The following is a 14,711-nucleotide window of genomic DNA, read 5'->3' as shown; positions in this document are numbered from 1 at the left end:
GTCTAAACTATGAAGTGTCTTTGATTATGTGGTAGCATGAAGAGTTTCCCCCAAACTCTGTATTGAAACAAAACAATAAATAAAAAGTACACATAAATTATATGTATTCATTTCTAAATTTGTATGGAAATAAATGAGGATCTACACTATACACATACCTATATACATATATTAAAAATGCTAAAAGGAAATGTGATGTTCTTATTTCAGCATATTCGAATTATGAGTATTGGACACAACTTTATTTTCATCTTTTGTATATCTTCACTTTCCACAATTTGCTTTTACCATTTTAAAATTAATATTCACACACAAACATTTATAATGTTTGTGTGTGAATATTAATACTTAATATGAACCATGTACTAGCCTAAATTTTCATAACCCTTTATAAAGATTATTCCACTATATTTTGAAGAGCCCCTTATGGGAATGTAGTATTATCCTAATAGTGCAGATGAGGAAATGGGGACAAGAAAGTTTTTGGAAGAAAAATTAAACTGCATGTATATTGATACAATCACTATGGAAAGCAGTATGGAGATTCCTGAGAAAACTTGAAATAGAACCACCTTTTTAACCAGTTATCCCAAAGCCTTAAAATTAGAATATTATAGTGACACAGCTACAGCAATGTTTATAGCAGCTCAATTCACAACAGATCCTTCAACAGATGAGTGGATAAAGAAAATGTATTATTTATACACAATGGAGTATTACTCAGCCTTAAATAAGAATGAAATTATGGTATTTGTCAGTAAATCGATGGAGCTGGAGAATATGATGCTACATGATATAAGCCATTCCCAAAGAAACAAAGGCCGAATGTTTTCTCTGATATGGAGATGCTAATTCACAATAAGGCGGGGCAGGACTAGGGAAGAATAGAGGTACTTTGGATTAGATAGAGAAGAGTGAAGGAAGGCAAGTGGGTATGGAGATAGGAAGGAAGTAGACTGAATTGGACATTATTATACTATGTGCATATATGATTACAGGACCTGTATAATTCTACACCGTGTACAATAAGAAGAATGAGAAGTTATATTCCATTTATGTACTATGAATCAAAATGCATTCTATTTCATATATAACTAATTAGAACAAATTTTAAAAATCCCAATTAGTACAGTTCATTAGTGGAAAAGCTAAGACTGTACTTCAATCATTGCAATTTGAACCATAAAATATATTGACTCCCTTAAAAATAGAATGGAAATAGGAGAATATGTGGTTAAAGCTCACAATAGTATGTGAATTATTCTAGTTTCTAATGCTTTCCTCATTTCTCTATATTTATGACAAATTTTTATTCTCATGAAATCTGAAGGGAATTTCACTTATTAGGTATATGTTTTCATCATCTTTGTAAGTGGCTCTCCATTGTTCATGGTACAGATATAGCCACAGAATTTGAAAGGTCCTGTCCTGTCCTAACAGTCAAAACCAATAGGTATTTTTAAAAGGTTTATATTTGTTTCTATTTACAAGGTACAGGGACAAAGTTGAGAGTGATTCCTCTGTGTAGACTGCATGTTCTTGAAGAGCACTAGGTAGCTCTGAACCTTTTCTGCTATGACACCAGTTATATATTACTCTAAATGTCACTTTTTATGAATTTCAGGAACAGAATTTAACATGAAGCTAACTCAAAACTAATAATAAAGCTAAAAGCTATAAATTTACTTTCAGACATCACATTTTAAACAAAAGTACACTATTTTTATTTTATAAAAATAACCTGAATGTTTTACATTTCACTTTCAGTGTTTGCTCAAAGTGAAATCTGACTCATATTTTACATGTAGTAAGATTTCTAGGACAATCTTTATTTAAACAATTAAAATGCTGTTACTAGTAAGACCATTTTCAGTGTAGTTGATACAAAAACAATATGTATTTTAATTCCAATTTAAGTCAGTTATTACATATTACAGGGTATAACAAAAATTTTGAGGATCACATGCTGTTCACTAGACCATTTAATCAAGCTAATTGAGGTTAAAAGAAACCTAATTAAGGTGATAGGTAAGTCCTTTATGCAGTCAGTGAAATAAAATTTTTTGAACTTTTGTACGCAGAATACTGGCTCAAAAAATATGTGGTTTGACCTAAAATCAGCACACAGACATATACATGTGTATATATACACTCACACACATGCATTATATGTGTCAATACCTACATATATATGCAAAACACTTTTCAGAAAGGATTAAAGAGCAAATACTTTTACAATTTGGACGCATGCATTTTGAAAGAAAACAACCAATAGGTATTTTCCTTTTTTTCTGAAAAATAAGGGACTCTCATTGATAGCTTACAGAAAATTAAAGTCAGAACATGCTAAAAGTGAAAAGATTATGTAGTTATTTAATATTCACAGCATCATGATAAGTTTAGCTTTGTTAATCATCAAATGTTAAATACATTATCTACTGTAGCTTGCATTTTATATTTAAAATAGAAAACATTCAACTTTTGGCTTAGTGTAAATTATATTAATGGACAAGAATATTTGTTGTCATTTTCATATTTAGACAAGTGAAATTGTACCATTAAGGGTAAGGCTAAGGAATATCTTATAGATTGCTGTTTATTTTCTTATAATTCTACTTGGAACAGTTGTGTTCATCCAATGAAAATTTTAACCCACAATCACTGTCTAAATTTTCTTTTAACATTCAAAATTTTTGACTTTGAGAGCTGGTTGCAAAGTTCATTACCTGCTTTATGGTATTCAAGCATTTTTATTATGGTTCACAATAAGATATATATTTTATGATTCAATACAAGCATATGTTTCTATGTTTGTGAAGATAACATATATTCTAAAACTAATATGTTGAAAAACACCACTTAACCTTACTATTATTCACTCTCTTTACTTCAGCGCCATTCTATTGTACGTAATATCGTAATTTCTTCTATCTAATATTTTAAAAAGTTGACTGGAACCAATATAATTAATTTTAAAACCTATAATGGGTTGCCATGATGGTTTGGAGCATTCATAATATATTGAATTTCTTTGTTTAATTGTTTTTTTTCAGTAATCAGAGATAATTTTCAGTGTTAGGGTTTAGATATGAGGTGTCCCCCAAAAGATCATATGTAAGACAATGCAAGAAGGTTTAGAGGAGGAGTGATTGGATTATGAGAGCCTTAGCCAGATGGGTGAATTAATCCCTTAATGGAATTAACTGAGTGGTAACTGAAGGCAGATTGGTATGGTTGGAGGAGATAGGTCATTGGGGGCATGGCTTTGGGTATATATTTTGTACCAGGAAAGTGAAGTTGCTGTCTGCTTTCTGATCATCATGTGAGCCACTTCCCTCCACCACACTCTTCCACCATGATGTTCAGCCTCACCTCGAGCCTTGAAGAATGGAGCCAGCTATCTATAGACTGAGACCTCTGAAATTGTGAGCCTACAGATAAACATTTTACCCTCAATTATTCACGTCAGGTCTTTTAGTCACAGCAGTGAAAAACCTGGCTAAAACTATTCAGTAATCATAAAACTTCTTGGAAGATTTGTATTCATATTAATCAAACACATCTACATGACTGACTCAAGCTTTATTTTCATCTTTGATCTATTACATGATTGAAATAGCCACTGCAAATTTTGGGGTGGGGCATCTGATAAGAAAAACATAATCTTATAAATAAAAATAGGTATATTCAAAATTTGAACATATTTCACATAGGATTTAAATGTATTTTTCATATTTATCCAAGGAAATTGAAAAATATGGACTTAAAAGTTAGCTTGTTAATGACAATATCTTGATCAATTTTTATAGAAGTTATAGAAGAATAAAACAAACATTCATGTTTGAAGTTTTTACATGCATGAAAAAGTTGCTGTAGAAATCAGAACCTGACTTGAAGCCCAGGACTTCAAATTTCATCAGTGCCTCAGAGTGACTTAACTTTCCCATTCTCTTGACCCTATATATTTAGAGAAATAAAAATAAAAATATCTTAATGTGAAATGTTTTTCTATTGATGAAATATATTGTTTCCATTTTGCTAATCACTTTTATTTGTAAAACCAATGTTGCTACCATTAATTTAAATGAGCATATTATATACCAACAACAAAAAATTCTTGAGTAAATTTTTATTAGTCACCCTTGGACCAAAATTTTTTGAAAATGAATTTCTCATATAATAGTAATACTTAATGGAAACAGGAAGGCAGGGGACAATGGGAAGAATAGCGTATAAAAGAAGAGTAGAATGTTGCCAGCATCTTGTGCTTACTTTTAAAATTGTGAAAGATGGTTGTAGAGCTGCTTAAAAGAATTAATTGCTGGCTATTCATCAGCAAGATCCTGGTTCAGACTAGGGAAAGCAGTAAATCCTTTCTTAAATAAATATACACCCTTCAAATTTAAATGAGTTCAAAGTTTAGTTCCATCACCATGATGCAAAGTCACATGAGGTATCTGAAAAACAGCATCATGATTGCTATACACAGTCCAGTTTAACCAGTAAACTCAAGGTAGAGATGGAATCAAATACTCTTCCAACTTCCCTCGTACTGCTGTTTGTTAAAAATTTCAATAGATATGTGTAAACTCAAAAACTATAGACCGGTCTTTAGACAGTATCCCTACCTAACATTTATAGTTTAGGCCTAATCTATAATTATTTTAGTAAAACATGCTTTGAAGATGATAAAATTTCAAATTATCCCTGATTGAATAAGAATATTGAGAATTAAGTATCAATTTAATTTCATGCTTCTAGTTAACATCATAATCCATATTCACCATTTCATCTATAAATCCTCTGTGGATAAAATTTCTGGAAAGAGATGAGCACTCTTCAAATCAGACATAATGTCCATTTCATTGATAGAATTTGATGTGAACACATCCTCAAAGCCAAATATATTATATTCTAATTGTAAAATCAATACCAAATGAACTAACTTCACTCTCCCAATAATTGTTCCTCGGGCGCATTTGCTCGTGCTTATTTTTATGCAGTCATATCTTAGCCCTTTGTCATTGGGCCATGAAGATCTCACAAACATAAATCAAGAAATTCATAGAGAAGAATACAGCCAGTTCCCAAAGCACTGAATATTATCAGTGAGGAGTTTTGTTAGAAAACAAAGCTAGATCCAAAGCTACAGGTTTTCATTTATCAGACCAGGCTATTCCATAGAACATTATCTTTCAAGTTAAATCCTGGAAGAATATACCTATTTGTACCTGTGTCAATTAGCAGTTACTGTTTCCCATTTGACAATTGTAGGAAGGTGGTAATGATTATGGTGATTATTCATTCAGGGTATTTCTGCTTTAAGATTGTACTTACGTCTCTACAGTATCTGTACAAAATGCTGAATTCTTTGTAAAGGGAAATCCAAAATTACTTTATTAAGTGACCCTTGACAATTTCCCCAAATCCCCATTTGGTTTGGATTTCCCTTAGTCTATTCTAGGATGATAATATAGCAGAGGAAAGCATATGTACTTATAAGATATTCAGACCAGATGTTAGTTGTCCAATATATAACCCTATTCCTGAATGGCTGAGAAGAAGAGTCTGTGAGAGAAGATGGAGAAGTCATTAGTTAGAGACCTTGTGCATTCCACTATTCTCACCAGTTTACAAAAGTTAAGAGTTCCAGATTTCAGTACCTCCGGTTCTGTCACTTTGAATTTCTGGAGAATGTTAACAGCATTAAACTTGTTGTATGTACACATGGAGGGGAAGGGAAAAGATACACCTGAGATCAGATCCCAGGCGTGTATTGAAAACAAGAGAGCTGAGGCTGGGATTAGTGTTTATCCACAACTCTGCTGTCTGGAGCAAAGGACACATAAAAAGAGTTAAGTCTTCCCTTATCTGAGGCATATTCCAAGGATGAATGTTTCAATTCCTGTGACCTAATATAGAGCCTCTCGAATAATTCATGTGATTGTCCATTGTGGTGATGGAACTAGCTTTGAACCAATTTCAATTTGAGGGACTTATATTTATTAAATAAGCATAACATATATAAATGGAACAAATTAACAGAAGTTATTCATTGATGGCATTTCTGGAGACCAATGCTTTGAATGAAATTGGACAGTTTGGCCTTGCACAAAATAAGCATATTTGAAACTGTTACATTATATGCTCATTTGAATTATCAAAATTAGTTATAGTTTTGTTATTAAAGTGGTTATGTATCCTTTGCTTCTTTAAATAGTAATGAACACTCTTACTGTAGAGACTATAGTTTCATTTAACACATAATAAAACTTCTCAAAGTCCATACAAGAGTACTTTTTAATAAATAAGTCACAAGAAGATATTAATACTAGTAAACATCATAGGGGTGGAATAACATGATTAACCAAGTATTATATCTGTAAATGAGGAGTGTCAATAATCTTTCTTTTCAGTTGTTGAATACTACAAAAAAAACATGAGCATGAAATGAAACATTTTACACATGGGTAAATTATGAAGAGAGACAAAAATATGGTGCAAAATCAAAAACTTTCTCTTTCTACATAGAGAAAAGACAACATTGCCCTTTACAGGCCAATTGGAAAGACTTTTTAATGAGAAGTATGGTTTAAAGGATAAATACTGTATGTTATTGTTTTAATCCTTAAAAATCTGTTTTTACTAATTGATAATTGCTGGCAAGTAAGGACTGTTAGTGATAAATATAGTTAGGATGCTTTCGTTTTCATTTGCAATGAAAATCTGGTTCTTAAAAAAACTATTTTTAATCAACATTAACTAGGAAGAAAGAATCGAGATCATGTCCTACCTACCAATTATACACAGAATTCTATTGTTGAAAATATTGGCATTTTTACAAGACCTCTTCTAAATGATGACCTTTCCTTTCATCACAAAAAGGTTTAGTGCCTTTAAGTTCTGTGAAATACAAGAATAATTCAATTTGTAAGAAAGGGAATTCTGCATGTCCCAAAAGAGGGAAACAAAGCAAACATACTGAAATTGAAAACATCCTTGTCAGAGACATCTGCTGGGATAAAGGGCTAAGGCTTTCATTTCTTGTATCTCTCCAATAACAGTTCAAATCCCTGGAGAGGCTACAGAGTGGCTGAATTTAGGTTGTCTCGATATCCTGGAACTAGGCCCTATCAGAGTGTAGGAAGCAAAAGTCCCAAGTTCACTTGGCTAGTGGAATGCCAGAAGCGGAATTAGGTTCTCACCAAAACTATACAGGATGAGTGATAAAATTCTGAGCAGTTAGGGTACATAAGGAAGGGGATGGGATGCTTTCACCCAAATAACAGTTTCAAATATCTAGTATTTCTAACCCAACAGCCTCTGGAGGCCATGAGACCCTAGAAAAATGAAGATGGGAGAGAAAATAAGAGAAATCATGTACTGATCACTTGCCCTAGAAAAGACAATTACAGTAGTCATAGTATATGCATTCACTCAATATTCATGACCACACAATTAAATGAATTCTATTGATTTTCCCATCACAGAGATAAGGAAATAGAAGCAGGATAACAGTAAATGATCACATATACCTAGAGTCAGGGCTCTGGTCTGCCACAGGAATTTCTACTTTATACTAACCTTCAGAGACACTAGCCCTGAAAGGAGGAAGTATGGAAAGGAGAAATAATTCACTGAAAGGAAACTTAGGAGGAAAGTATCAATAATTTTTATTTTCTAGCCAGTCACAAAGCTTACAGTTTTCTAAGAAGCCTGGACTCACTAAGCATGGAAATGGATACTGTAATCCCAGCAACTTGGGAGGCTGAGGTAGGAAGATTGCAAGTTTGAGGCTAGCCTCATCAACATAGTAAAACCCGTCTCAAAATAATAATAATAATAATAATAATAATAATAATAATAATAAGACTGGGAATGTAATTCTATGGAAAGCACCTCTGGGTTCAGTCCCCAGTACAAAAAAGAAAAAAAAAAGAGGTTGGACTGTGTCCAGTTATGGATAGGGAAGCAAGAAAGAATTATAAAAAATAAAATAAAAATTATATTTTTTAAAAAAGCCCTACTCTCATAGCCTTGTAAAGAAGGAATGACAGGATGGCAGAAATAGTAGCAGTGATTTCAAAAAGCTATTGCAACAATCTATGTGAGCATTTAAGGCAACAGTAGACATGGAAATGGAGGAGAAAATGAGAAATTTTGGTTAGTTTGAAAAGACTTGATGACCAATAGAATCTGGAAATATGTAAGAATGAAGAGACAATTTTCTAGATAATCTGGTTTAAGAACCTGGAAGATCATTTCCTTAGATCAGTGGTTCTTATACTATAGCCTGCCTCAGAATCCTGGGGACTTGACAAAACACAGATTTCAAGACCCACTCAAGACTTTCTGATAAAGTAGGTCTGGAATAGGGTCCTAGGATTTGCATTTCCTTGATGCTGCCTATATATCATTAAAAAACCTATGAAGCAGAATTTATTATTAGTGCCACTTTAAAAAAGAGAGAGTCAACTAATAACATTTAAAAGATACTATGCTTTACCTAACATCAAGCAACAGTTTCACTCCAATATCTATGCATGCAAACATTGTATATATTGTCTCCCAGCATAAGTGAAATAAGAGATGTGCAAGGAAAACAGATTGTCAGTGGGGGAAAACAGGAGTAGATCAGTATAGTAGGATGACTGAAGAAATTATGAGTTTAATATTAATTATGTTTGGTTTGAGACCTGTAGGTGTTTGGAAATGTGGGCCTACAAAGAAAACCTCTTTAGAAAGGCTGATTTAAATGCTATTTTCACATATGTGGTAAATGACTGGACAATAGAAAAGATCACCTTTCAATGAAATTATAAGAAAGTGTCTAAAGGCTGAAATACAGGGGGGATCATTTTTTAAGGTACCAGACAGAAGCTCATAAAAGAAACAGGAATGAAAATGAAAACTAGAAATTATGATGTTTACCCATCTGAATGTCGAAAGTAGGAGGAAACTTTAAAATGAAACAAATCTATTTACAGTGCCATATACTACACAAAGTATTTGTGAATAGGTTGGCTCCACCCCTTCCTGTCATCCTTATAAGGGTCTGCAACCATACTTAATTAGGTTAGAGTTTTCTTCTCTTTATTTTCTGGATTAATCATTGGTAAGTCCTCTGACATTCCCCTTTCCTGATCTAAGGAAGACTCATGAGAGTATCCCCTTTGGTATGAAAGATCATTAGAATTACTTAACAGGCAAAGCAAAATGGAATTTAATGCCAAGTTTAATGAAAATTTGTAAATTCCTTCTTCATAGGCCACTGTCATGTTTTTATTATTATTATTTCTATTGGAAAAGATGGAATTTTAAATTTATAAAGCTGACTGATCAACCAAAAATTCATCTTAATTCATTCAAGTTTTGATAAATGTTGTGTCAAATGCTTTACTGGAATTGTGATATATGTCATGTCTCTTCCTCTTTTGTCTTCATCATAGCAGGAAAAGTGAAGTTCTCAGGCTTTATATCTATAGACCAGCCTACTTTGCAGGTTATTGAAGCCTTTAATTATTTCTTCAGTTTTTCTATTGCTTGGTTTTGCTTCTGAAATATAATGAATATGATGAAGTTTTAAAAATACTGTTGTGGGGCAAAAGGGAAAGAGCGGACTGAACATATTATTAGAAATTTTCTCACATTGTGGTAGGAATGTCATTCATCCTCCTCCTCCTGAATGCTGAGGTCTCTAAAAGTTAACCTGAAAGTACTTCCAACCTGCCATTTGTATGTCCAAGTGAAATATGCATACATCTACTATTGTGCTATTCCCACTGATTTATAGTTGTTTTTACATAGTAGTTGTTGCCACTAGACTGGGAGATCTTTGAGGCCAATACCATGGTTTTAAAGTGTTGATACTACATATCTGATAAAACATATTCCATATAGCCTGGGCACTAGAAGTATTTGATGAATTCTGTTTTTACTACCACTGAGGGGCCAGTGATACTCTTTTAAGGGACCATCTTTGCCTCCAGAACAATCTGAGATTTTGGAGTCATTTTCTGTTCCCAGGCATCAGGCAAGGGTAGCGTCAGAACAACCAGGAGTTGAATTCTAATTACTCATTGATATTGAGTTTTTCACAATTTCACTTGATGTCCTCAAGACTTTTTCACAGAGGACATCTTCTCACAACAGCTTTTGATTCAAAAAGGATAGCTATATAGATATAGAGATACATAGAGATATACAATATATATATTAATATATATCCCTAATGCTTCACTAGGCACCCTTTTATAAGCTTACAGTTGATAAAAGACTTCCCCCTCATGAATTCCAAATGCTTCTGTGTGTGATTGTTTTAGATTTTTTTGTTCAGTACTTATTCTAAATCAAGATTTGATCCCTAAATTTCACCCAGCAACATTCCTTAAACTGCAGTGATTTAGAAGATATAATTTGTCTTACCCTCCCCCTCCTCCCCTCTTTTTATTATTATTATGTGAAATGAGAAATTCTCTTACATTGTGGTAGGAATGTAATTCCTCCTCCTCTTTTTTTTTTTTTTTTTTTTTTTTGCCTCTGGGATATACCCCTAGCCTCCTAGCCCTTTTTATTTTTTTTTATTTTGAGTCTCACTAGGTTGCTTAGGGTCTAGCTAAATTGCCCAGGCTGTCCTTGAACTTGAGATAGTTCTGCTTCAGCCTCCTGAGTTTCTGGGATTATAGGCATGAGTCACCACACCCAGAAATCTTTCTTTTTTTCTTTTTTTCTTTCTTTTTTTTTTTTTTTTTACTATTGCTTTGAGTCACTACCTTTTCTTTAAGCTTTTATCCTTCCTATTAAATAGGGATAAAAAAATCCCATATTTCAATCTATATGAAGAGTAAAATAAATGTTGTATACTAAGAAATTTGATCTTTATCTGAGACCTTTGGTCCCACAAAATAATCAATGGGTAAGAAATATTCCATCACCACCCTTCTGTGTTTCAGCAAATGACCAGTTTTAAAGGAGTTCCATGTTCTTGCTTATTTCAAGATAAGACCTATTTTTACCTTTCTTCAATGACTTGATTAGTTTCCCTCTCTGTTGTTCTTTATGGTTTCCATAAGACTTGGGAATGATTTTGTGTAGTATTGGATTTGTGTAGTGAATGGATTCCTGTAATTTTTTGTGTGTGTCTGGCTAATTTCATTCTGTTTTCCGTAGTATGAGAACACATTAATTTACCTATATCATTGTTAATTAATGTTAAATTGCTTCTAATTCTTGGCTGTTGTGAATAGTGTTCCTAAATATAAAAAGCTACGTATTATGTGCATTTCTGTGGGTGTGTATTTAGGAATAGAATTGTTGAATCAAAGGACCAGCCTAGTAATTATTAAAGACTTTTCCAAATTGGTGTACATTTCAATCAGTAGTGTATGAGATTTCTAGTTTTTCCACATTATTGATTATTGGTTTGCTCTCCATCCCTGAAGTTTTACCTTTTCTAGAATGTTATTTAAATGGAGTTGTACAACATATACCTTTTGAAATTGTCTCTTTTTACTCAAGATAACATCTTTGAGAGTAATCCAAGTTTTTTGCATCAGTAGTTCATTCCTTTATATTACTAAATAATATTCTATTGTATGAATCCATTTACTCATTGAACTATATTTGGATTATTTTTCTTTTGGGGAAATTATGAATAAAGCCATATAAATATTTGTGTGCACATTTTTATGTGAATGTGAGTTAGGTAATTCCTAGGAGTATGATTACTATTTCATATAGGTAAGAACTTGTATAACTTTAGAAGAAATTGCCATAGTGCTTCTGGAGTGACTATACCATTTTCCATTCCCACCAGCAATGTAAGGGAATTTCTCTTGTTTCACATTATAAGCCATGTGGTCCAGATAGATTTTTTTATTATAGTTATTCAAATAAGAATGTAGTGGTATCTTATCAGAGTTTAATTCAGATATTCATAATTGTTAGAGATGTTTAATATTTTTAATTTATTTTTCCTTTATATATCCTTTTTGGTAAAGTATGTGCAAGCATTTTGTTGACTTTTAATTGACTTATTTCTTACTATTGAGTTGGAGAGTTCTTTAAATATTCTGGTTATGAATGCTTTGTTGGATATGTACTATTCACTTATTTTTTTCCACTTTGTATTTTTTTTTCCATTATCCTAACAGCATTTTCTATGGAGCAAATTTTTGATTTTTTTCTTTTCTTTTTATTTTATGTATCACACTTTTGTTGTCATGTCTATACACTTTTAATTCTAGGTCACAATAAATGCCCAGTTTTTACAGTATTATTTGTTGAAAATGCTAACCTTTCTCCATTAAATAATTGGTGCACTTTTATTACAATTAATTATATTTATGAGTCTGTTTCTGACTTTTTATTCCATTTGTTGTTCCATGTTTTTACCCTTTCACCAATACCATGGTCTGATTACTATAGCTTTATAATGAGTATTAAAATTGAACACTGATAACCTCAGCTTTATTCTTCTTTCCCCAAAATTATTTTGGCTATCCTATTTCCTTTGATTTTCCATCAAATGTGTAAGTAAGTTTTCCAACATTTATAATATACAGCCTGCTAAGATTTTGACTGGAAATTTCTTAAGTCTATCAATTTGGGGAAAATTGACATTTTTGCTAATTTATGCCTTCCAATCCATGAACATAATATATCTCAACATATATTGAAGTCACCTTTGATTTTATTTATACATATTTTATAGGTTTAGCACATAAAACATAGATATTTTGGTACATTACATATATTTACATTTCAGCTATTATAAGTCATATTTAAAAACATTTAGTTTCCTAATTATTCATTGCTAGTGAACCCTAAAAATGTTTTTTATGTTTGTTAACTTTGTTGAAATCATGTATTATTTGTAGAAAGTTTTTTTATTATATTTCTTAGGATTTTCTATGCACAATCATGTTGTCTTCAAGTAGGACCCTAATATTTTTTTCTTCCTTTTCAATCCATATAACTTTTCTTTGTTTTTCTGACTTTATGGTACTGATTATGACTTCCCTCATGCTGTTGACCAGGAAATATAAGAGTGTACATCATTGTCTTGTCTTCATCTTAAGGGGAATGTACTCAGTCTTTCACCATTAGTATGAATTTGTTTATAGACTTTTTGTGGATTGTGGATGTCTTATATCAGGCTAAAAGTTTACTTCTATCCCTGATACTTCAGAAGTATTACATGAATGGATGTTGAATTTAGTCAACTGTTTTCTCTCTATTGATTGATATGATCATGTGTTTTTTTCTCCTTAGACTGTTAATAATGGCAAATTAAATTAATTATTTTTATTATTGTACCCTTTCTGCCTTCTTCATCTTTCTTCATTATATATATATATATATATATATATATATATATATATATATATATATAATTTGCTATTCACTGAGGATTTTTGCATCTGTGATCATGAATAATACTGTGTCTAGGTTGTTTGGGGAAGCATTTTAATTAAAATTATAGTTTGTTTAAAATCTATAAGGGTTATTTGAGTTATCAGTTTTGTTTTATATGTGCTTGGGTAAATAGTATGTGGTTTTCAAAAATTGATCCATTTAATCTAAGTTGTTGCATTTATATCCATGATTATTCAGAGAAATTCCCTTTTTATTATTTTAATATCTCTGGCATCTGTAGTTATATTTCTGATATTTAGAATATGAGTTGGCTGGGATTTTTCTTTTTGGTAAGTTTGACTATAAGTATGTCAATTTTATTGATCTTTTTCAAGAATTGCTTTTTTGTTTCATTGATTTTCTTTGTTGTTTTTCTATTTTAACTTGTTAATTTCTATTTTAATTTGTTTATTTCCTTTCATATGCTGGCATGGGCTCATATTTTCAGTTCTTTTTCCGGTTTTATAAAGTTAGACATTAGATTTAAGACTTTTAATATAATCCTTTTATTCTATAATTTCCCTCTACACACTTTTAATTGCATTATATGGAGTTTGATATATTCTATTTTTATTTTAACTCAGTTCAAAATATTATCAAAATTTTCCTAAGACCTCCTCTTAGATCCATTAATTATTTTTAAGTGTGTTATTTAAGTATTTGGAGCTTTCCCTATTATCTTCCTATAATGGTTCATAGAGTAAGTCCAATATAATCAGATAAAATGCTTTGAATTAATTATTTTCAAGTTCTTTAACTTTGTTTTTAACTAAATTTTAACTGTTTTATTAGAATATTATAATTATATACATAGTAGTTGGGCTCATTTTGACAAAATCATATGCACAATGAACTTTATTTCAATCCCAGTTCTCCTCCAACTTTTTCTCTCCATCTCCTTCCCTCTTTTTCCCTCTTCTACTATACTGATCTTCCTTTCACTCCTTTATTTATTTATTTTTGATTGGTACTGTCTACATATACATAAAGATGAAATTCCCTTTGGTACATTTATATATTCATATAGAATGATTTTATTAAATTCATTTTGTATTACCTCCCCTTTTCCATCTTTTCTCCTTCCCTCTTGATCTCCTTCTACTTCAGTTATCTTTCCTATATGTTTTTGATATCTGATTGCCCTCACCATCACCTTCGTTCCCTTATTTTACTGTAGCTCCCGCATATTAGAGAAAATATTCAATCCTTGATATTCTGAGTCTGGCTTATGTCACTTAGCATGATGTTCTTCCATTTCCATCTATTTACTGGCAGATGCTATTATATAGTTCTTC

Source organism: Ictidomys tridecemlineatus, chromosome 7 (genome assembly GCF_052094955.1).
Source record: "Ictidomys tridecemlineatus isolate mIctTri1 chromosome 7, mIctTri1.hap1, whole genome shotgun sequence".
In the NCBI taxonomy this organism is placed as follows: domain Eukaryota; kingdom Metazoa; phylum Chordata; class Mammalia; order Rodentia; family Sciuridae; genus Ictidomys; species Ictidomys tridecemlineatus.
Note: the sequence above shows the minus strand (reverse complement) of the source record.